At 31.1% G+C, this 8,928-nt stretch overlaps 1 pseudogene; it reads left to right on the top strand.

Annotated features, from left to right (window-relative positions):
• The first annotated feature begins 1,065 nt into the window (after nt 1-1,065).
• Nucleotides 1,066-1,204, top strand: LOC145278455 (U2 spliceosomal RNA; annotated as a pseudogene).
• The last annotated feature ends 7,724 nt before the right edge of the window (nt 1,205-8,928 follow it).

Genomic DNA, 8,928 nt, shown 5'->3' with positions numbered 1-8,928 from the left:
GCCGTCGAAAGAGAAAGAAACGAAGATTGATAAATATTCGGCTTTATTCTTTTAATTGTATTTATACGCATGCGTTATTTCTCCCTCACTTTCTCTCTCTATCGTTCCTTTTTTTATGCGTACATACACAACGCTTTTGTATTTAAATCTTAATAAAAAGGAGAAAGAAAAGAGAGCTACAAACAACATCTCCGACTTTTCCATTAATCGGAATTAATCCGCGACACTCGTCCGGTGACCTCGTTTACCTTAGGCGCTTGTGGTGCACCGATATCGTATTTATTAATGCATTTACGATGGCGGATTTATGGTGCTAAGCCAAAGTCGAAACCTGGTATTAATGATCTGGAAGTTTGTTCATGCCTCGACGGAGCTCTTGTTTGTTGAATGCGTTAAACACTTGCCCCTCCCCACACCGAGACTGCGAGCTGCGGTGGTGTTTGAGGTGGGGGGTAAGAGGATGGAATAATAATACTTGTGTTCGTAGCTTTGGTTTTTCTAGGCAGACGACACCCGCTGGCTGAGGGAGAGAGGGGGAAGAGAGAGTTGGGGTGGGCGACAAACACAAATGGACGGCACAAAAATCGACCAAAATGAATTATAAAGGTTTATCTAACAATGAGATGGGATTACAAAAAGTACCAAGGGCACAAGAGAGGGGTAAATCTTTTACTCGTTTTTGATTGGATGGAATGAGAAAAACATAGACAAGTATCACGCAAACGTTGAGAATAATAGATTATTATTAAATAAAAATAAACAAACGTTTAAAAATAACAAAATATGAAAAAATACAAGATATATGAGATGAAAAGTTTTAAATGAAAACGAAAAGGCGGAATGTGTGTGTGTGTGTGTGTGTGTGTGTGTGTTAGATAAAATGGGTGTGTGTGATAAAACGTCATGGAATAATAATTATCATTATCATTATATTATTACGCTTATCGCTCCGTCCGTTATCATGATGTGAATCCCTAAAAAAAAAAAAAAAAAAAAAAAAAAAAAAAAAAAAAAGGAATAAAAAAAAATTGGTGTCGCTGTTTGGGCAAAGTTAATGAAAATGATTTGTCTTTCTTGGCCTTTTGGCTAAGATCAAAGTGTAGTATCTGTTCTTCAGGTGCTACATTTCAATTTCTTCTCTCTCAGTGGAAGAGAAATACTTGACGACTAAGACAATTTTAAGACAATTTTTTCTCCACATTAAAAAACGACCCTGGTGTCTAAATCTGTCCCGTGGGGAGGCATTGTGAATAGGTACTATGTTTAATGTAACAAAGTTTTAATATTAAAAAAGTAACTGGAAAAAGTTATTTCTGATTTAATTACAAAATGCCCTGGAAATGTCACTTCTGATTAATTATAAAATGCTCTGGAAAATGTCCGTTCTGATTATTTTTTTTTGTTTACTTGTCTCCCCACAAGAGCGGAATTAGACATGAGGTCGGTAAAAAAATTAGGGGGAAACCCGCTCCCCAAAAGGGGCACTGTGGTCAATAACAAAAATAAAAATTGTATCAGTAATGAAGGATTTCTCCCCCATTAACAAAGACCAAAAAAAGGGGGGATTTAAGTCACTGGAATGCTGAAACTGAATTATGAAAAATGACGAAATGTGAGTTAATTGATTGGTGTGTTTGAAATGAAATAATCATCCCAGATAATATATCAAAGTTATTATTTTAGTAGTGGGGGTGATAATGTGGGTTAAAAATATTAAAAATAATAGTTGAAATGAGTAACATATCCAAGAATTAAGAAAAATTATGTAGTGTGAGTTTATTGATAATTGTGATACTCAGAAATTCGTGTTGAAGCAATGGTTGCCTAATCTCTAACCGTGTTAATGTTTTTATTATTACTTTCAAAAAGCTGCTGAAACAGTTTATGATTTAAACATTACTTTATTTCAAGTATATTTAAGCAGTGGGTTACGGGATATGAAGTCAATCCCGGAAATTAATCAAACCGTTTACGATTTAAACATTACTTTATTTCATGTATATTTTTAACAGTGGGGTGGGGGATATTAAGTCAGTCCCTAAAATGAGTGAAACCGTTTACGCATTAGACAGTACTTTATTTAATGTATATTTTTAATATTAGGGTGGGAAATATGAAGTCGGTTCCGGAAATGGCTGCAACCATTTAAGTTTTGGACATTACTTTATTTAATGTATATTTTTAACAGTAGGATGGGAGATAAGAAGTCGGTCCCGGAAATGGCTGAAAAAGTTTACGATTTATACATTACTTTATTTCATGTATATTTTCAATAGTGGGGTGGTGATTATAAGTCAGTTCCAGAAATGGCTGAAGCAGTTTACTATTTAGACATTACATTATTTCATGTATATTTTTAGTAGTTGGTTTGGGATATAAAGTTGGTCCCGGAAGTGGCTGAGACAGTTTACTATTTAGACATTACATTATTTCATGTATATTTTTAGCAGTGGGTTGGGGATATAAAGTCAGTCCCGAAAATGGCTGAAACAGTTTACGATTAAAACATTACTTTATTTAATGTATATTTTCAACAGTGGGATGGCGGACATGAAGTAAGTCCCAGAATTGAATGAGATATGCAAATATATACTATCAGAAAACGTCGCCCAGTATTGAATGAGATACGTGGAAAACATATAGTAGCAAAATACCCAGCGTCGCCCGGAATCGAATGAGATAGGTGAACGATATATATTAGCAGAATATGCGGCGTCACCCGGGATTGGATAAGATAGGTGAAACATATATACTATGAGAATATTCAGAATTGATTGATTTGTTTGTAATGAAATAATCAGCCAAGGCAATATATCAAAGTTATTATTTAAGTAAGGGTGCGACATAGTGGGTTAAAGGTATGAAAATTATTGTCGAAATTAGTAACATATCCAAGAATAATGAAAAATTATGAAATGTGAGTTACTTGATTGGTGTGTATTAATGATATAATCAGCCCAGACAAAATATCAAATAAATTATATAAGTAGGAGGGAGAGGCATAATGTGGGGTTTTAATTATAAAAATTATTGTCGAAATTAGTAACATATCCAGGAGTATGAAAGAAGATTTAATGTGAGTTAATATACCAAAGTAATTATGTTAGTAAGAGAGGGCGATAAGGATGGTTTAAATTATGAAAAATAATTGTCGAAATTAGTAACATATCCAAGAATTATGAAAAATGATAATATGTTATTTAATGCATTAGTGGGTTTGCAATGAAAATAATCAGACAAAACAATATATCAAAGTTATTATTTTAGTAAGTTGGACGATGATGTGGTTTAAAATGATGAAAAATGATTGTCGACATTAGTAGCATATCCAAGAATTATGAAAAATGACGAAATGTGAGTTAATTGATTGGTGTGCTTGAAATGAAATAATCATCCCAGATAATATATCAAAGTTATTATTTTAGTAGTGGGGGGTGATAATGTGGATTAAAAATATTAAAAATAATAGTTGAAATGAGTAACATATCCAAGAATTAAGAAAAATGATGTAGTGTGAGTTAATTGATAGTTGTGATTTTATGAAATAATCAGCCCTGACAATATATAAAAGTGATTTTTTTATTAAGAGAGGGCGACTAAGATGGTTTAAATTATAAAAAAAATTATTGTCAAAATTAGTAACATATCCAAGAATTACGAAAAATGACGAAATGTGATTTAATTCATTGGTGTGTTTATAATAAAATAATCAGCCTAGACAATATATCAAAGTTATTATATAAGTAAAGGGAAAGGAGATAAGGAGAGCTTAAATTATGAAAAATATTGTCAAAATTAGTAACATATCCAAGTATTACGAAAAAATGATGAAATATTAGTTAATCGATTGGTGTGTTTGTAAGGAAATAATCAGCCTAGAAAATATATCAAAGTTTAGTAAAGACAGAAGGGCGAAAATGTGGGTTAAAATTATGAAAAATGATTGTCGAAATAAGTAACATATCCAAGAAGAATTTAGGAAAACTCGTCCCTGGAAAACTCGTCTCCGGAAAACTCGTCTCCGGAAAACTCGTCTCCGGAAAATTCGACCCCGGAAAACTCGTCCCCTTTCGCTAGGTAGGTCCCTTGTTGAATAAATATCGATTGAAAACACATTTTATGATCGTTCTTGAAGGAGATATTGTTTTTCAAAATAGACTATAATCCCATAATATTTTTTAAAAATATTTTTACTTGTTTAATGTGTTTTTTCTTTTGTTTTTTTTTTTAAATAAAATCGATTTTGCTAAGTGTCCGTTTTCTACCTAACTGGCTAAGTTCTTAGTGGTTTCACTTATTTTAAAGTGTTTATTATGTTCATAAACGGGACCGCATATTTTTTTATATATTAATATAAAAAGAATTTACTTATTTACTGTTGTTTATTAAAGGGTAAAATCGATTTTTCTACCTCGCCGACTTATGTTGTTTAATTTATTTGGAATCGTTTATTCGGTAAAGAAAAAAAAACACAGAAAACAAACAAAAAACATGTCGAGTGTTACTACGTGAGAACGAGAAATAATGTCCGGTATATCACATCTTAGGGGTCTTGATAATCGCTAAAAAATAGAAAATTAAAGAAATTACTAAGGGAGATTTGGTTTTAAAAAGAAAATAATAAATTTTAATATTTTTTAAAATATAATTTAGAGAGGGGGGTAAAACTATATCTCCCTCCGAAAAACAACCAACAAAAAATGAAATTAAAAAGATTCTTGATAAACGATAGCGGAGTTTTCAATAAAATTGATTAATACATTTATTTAGTGATTACTTTTTCTCTTAATGATTGATTTTAGAATTTTGAAGTAAAAATTTAAAAAATTAAAAATGAGTTAACGAGGGATTGTTAGCACATAGCATCTCTCGCGCCAAAAATTATTTCGCTTTTAATTTATTAGTTAAATTTTGCAAAATTTGACAGGACGACAATAAATGTTGATAATTGATAAAATTATAATTTTTAATAACGCATGAGTGCATTTGGTATGAGAGAAAACAAAAACATAACAACAAAAAAACTATCATAATTAAAAAACCAAAACAAAAAAGTAACGAAGAATCGAATCGCTCTCTGTTTTTTAATTTTTTGGTTTTGTTTTTTTATTATTGTTTTTATGACTCCAAAAAACATCGTTAAAATAAGAACAAAAAAAAATTGTAATTAACTTTGTATGAACATAATAAACGCTTTAAAATAAGTGAAACTGCTAAGAACTTAGCCAGTTAGGTAGAAAACGGACACTTAGAAAATCGATTTTATTTTAAAAAAAAAGCAAATTAAACAAGTAAAAAAATTTTTTTTTAATATTATGGGGGCTATAGTCTATTTTAAAAAAACAATATCTCCTTCAAGAACGATCATAAAATGTGTTTTCAATCGATATTTATTCAATAAGGGACCATTTTTCCTACCTAGCGAAAGGGGACGAGTTTTCCGGGGTCGAGTTTTCCGGAGACGAGTTTTCCGGAGACGAGTTTTCCCGGGACGAGTTTTCCGGGCACCATCCAAGAATTATGAAAAATGATTAAATGTGATTTCATGCATTAGTGTTTATTTGTAATAACATAATAAGCCCAGACAAGATTTCAAAGATATTATTTTATTAAGGAGGGGGCGATAATGTATCAAAGTTATTATTTTAGTAAGGTTGGACGACAACGTTGGTTTAAATTAGGGCTGGGCAAACTACGGCCCGCGGGCCGCATGCGACCCACCAAAGGAATTCATGCGGCCCTCCAAGTACTGAATATTGAATTGTGGTTTTTTTCATAGCTGTGCAGACAGCCGAACACAAGTACGGGCAGGTCCTTGCAAAAAATGAAAATTTAGGGATGAAAATATAACATTCGTTAACAATCTAACTAAATTTCTCAAGAAAGAAAAACAAATAAAGTAAAAGAAAACGAAGAAACCTTACGAATTACACATTAAAAATGACTGTTTTATGGGGACTGGTAAGTTTACACTTGGTTCCCAGCTAGACTGCCAGGCGTAGCTTTATTGGATCCTTTTTGATTTGCCATGCCCGAAACTTTTACCTGGCCGAAAACAGGCAATAAATTATTTTAATATACTAAAAATATTGTGGGGACCATAAAATCTGGCGCTTGTAGTCTGGTGTACAGCCGACCGACCGGTCAAGTCTTAGCGAACTCTCTCTCCCATCTCCGTTACTCCTAAAAGACACTAAAATTTTCATATTGGAATTTCCAAAGAAAGGACATCTTATAAATTCATTGCCAAGCATTTTAGTAAGTTAAAATATTGACTAATTATTTTGTTTAAATCTGTAATTATGCTAATTTGTTACTAAAATTTAGTAAATTTAAATTCCCATGAAGTAATTTCGTAAGTCAAACATTTTAGAATATTAATAAGAGGGTTTTATGCAAATTTAAGCAAAATATTTTTTTTAAAAAATGTAATCAATACTGACATTAGTCAATTTTGTACATTTATTACTGATTAAAATAAATTAACTAATTTATAAGCTATTTATTTAAACACACTTTTAATCTTGTTTTCCATTTTTCTATAAATGACCAAAAATGAATTCAATATATGCAAAAAGTTTATAAAAGGTAATATTTTGTGGGTGTTTTAAAAAAAATGCAAAAATGTATGAATACTAATCGAATCTTCGATTTTTTTCATGCGGTTTCTAATTTTTTTTTTTGTTATGTTTTCGATAACTATATTTTGAAGTACTCATTTTACTTCTTTTTTTAATATTTTCATAAATTGTATCAACATTATGGTAAATATGGATAAGCACGCTATGTTTTTCGGTTGTCACAAAAATGGAACGGAACTTCTAATTTTGTTCTGGTTTACTGGTTTTTTGTAAAAAACTACGAATGCGTGAAATAAGTCAATTTTAATAGAAAAAAACAAATTCAGCGAAAAAATAATTTATCGAAAAAAAAAAATAAAAAACCAAATAATTTAAAATAAATTCATAAATTCTATCGTTTCATGTTAATACCAATCAAAAATGGCTTCATTTCCCGTTAATTTAACAAATATCAATGATTTAAAATAAATTTATAAATTCCATTTTCATGTTAATAACAATAAAAAAAATATTATTCCCGTTAAAATTAGAAACAAATTTTATTTTTTCGTTTAAAAAATGGGGGTTGTATTACTGTACACATAGATTCGAAAAAGTTGTCAAAAAAACAAATATATAACAAATAAATGTTATCAAAGGCAAGATAAGTTACTTTTCTGCCTAACTGGATATTCTTTTAGTGTTTTTATTTAATGTAACATGTTTATTCGTCTCAAAAAACATACAGTGTTTACCGATGTATTGGAAAATTAAAAATGGTGCCCGATTCTCTCTTTGACACCGTGGGTTTTTAACAGTATTTTGTTTAATTTTTTATTTTTAACTCCTTTTCCCAAACTTACCGTGTCAAAGAGAGAGTCGGGCGCCATTTTTAATTTTCCAATACATCGGTAAACACTATGTTTTTCGAGCTGAATAAACGTGTTACATTAAATAAAAACACTAAAAACATATCCAGTTCGGTAGACAAGTAACTTATCTTGCCTTTGATAACATTTATTTGTTATATATTTTGTTTTTTGACAACTTTTTCGAATCTATGTGTACAGTAATACAAACCCCCAAAATGTTCGTTTCCTATATAATATAATTTGTTGTTTATAATTCTTGTTTCTGAAAATAAAATCGCAATAGTTGTTCCTATTTACAATGCCCCAGGACAGAGTTAGACACCAGGGACATTTTTTAACGTGGAGAAAAGGAACAAAAATAAAAAGTGTCTCAGTCGTGAAGGATTTCTCCTCCACTGACAGAGAACAAGAAATTGAAGTGCAGCATCTGAAGACAGATACTACACTTTGATCTTGTCCCGAAGGCCAAGTAAAAACATTGTTTTTTTAGTTATCTGTTAATAAATTCAAACATTGATTGATATTCATTTTCTTATTTTCGTACGATTTCTTGGTCATGTGTTCAATTAGAAAATTATTTTTAGCACTGGGACGAAATTAGAAGTTCCGTAGGCACCTCCAAAATTCACCACAGAATTACCCCACTATATGTAACACGATGTAACTTTATTATAAATTAATATTATCAATATAACTTCTGTACCATTTTAAAGAAGAGCAAAATAAACTAGTAATAATTAAAAAAATAATTTTCATCGTGCGAAAATAATGAAATTGCGAGACGAAAATCGTGTTTACATAATTGGCGCTTTAAAATAACGTTTCCCCGTAGTAAGCATTGAAAACATATCCGTTTAACAAATCTAGCAAAAATCCGTTTAGCAAATTTAGCAAAAAGCAAGTAATGGTCAGATTTTCGTGAAATTTTCGATGCTTATCCATTTTTGAATTGACAAAAACTTTGAAATTACAGAAGAATTGCTATCCATGGAGTCTCTAAAAGACACAGCCACTGGAAAAGATTTATACAACAGTATCATTAGCAGTCTAATCAGGTCTACGTTAAGCCTGGATAAACTGGCAAGTATTACAACTGATGGCGCTCCTTCACTCAGAGGTAAACAGTGTGGCCTTGTGACCTTGATGAATAAAAAAAACAAAAAAGATTTTCCATCGCACAGTGTGTTGTCTTTTTACTGCACCATACATCAAGAAAACCTCTGTAAATTATCTTTGAAACTCAAACATGTTATGGATCCAGTAGTGCGTGCAGTGAACTTAAGAGCACGGGGGACTGAAACACAGGCAGTTCCAATGTTTCTTGTAAGATATCGAGGCAGCTTTTACTGATGTGCTGTATCACACAAATATCCGATGGTTAAGTATGGGGGAAGTACTGAAGAGAATATGGGACCTTAAAGCAGGGGCTGTCATGTTTTTTAATATGAAAGAAATTCCTTGTGACTTTTTAAAAGAAATGGAGTGTGACGAATGGG

This window comes from Euprymna scolopes, chromosome 6, assembly GCF_053919585.1.
Source record: "Euprymna scolopes isolate OS-2025 chromosome 6, ASM5391958v1, whole genome shotgun sequence".
NCBI classification, from domain to species: domain Eukaryota; kingdom Metazoa; phylum Mollusca; class Cephalopoda; order Sepiida; family Sepiolidae; genus Euprymna; species Euprymna scolopes.
The sequence above is the reverse complement of the archived record's forward strand: the minus strand, read 5'-3'. Positions and strand labels throughout refer to the sequence as shown.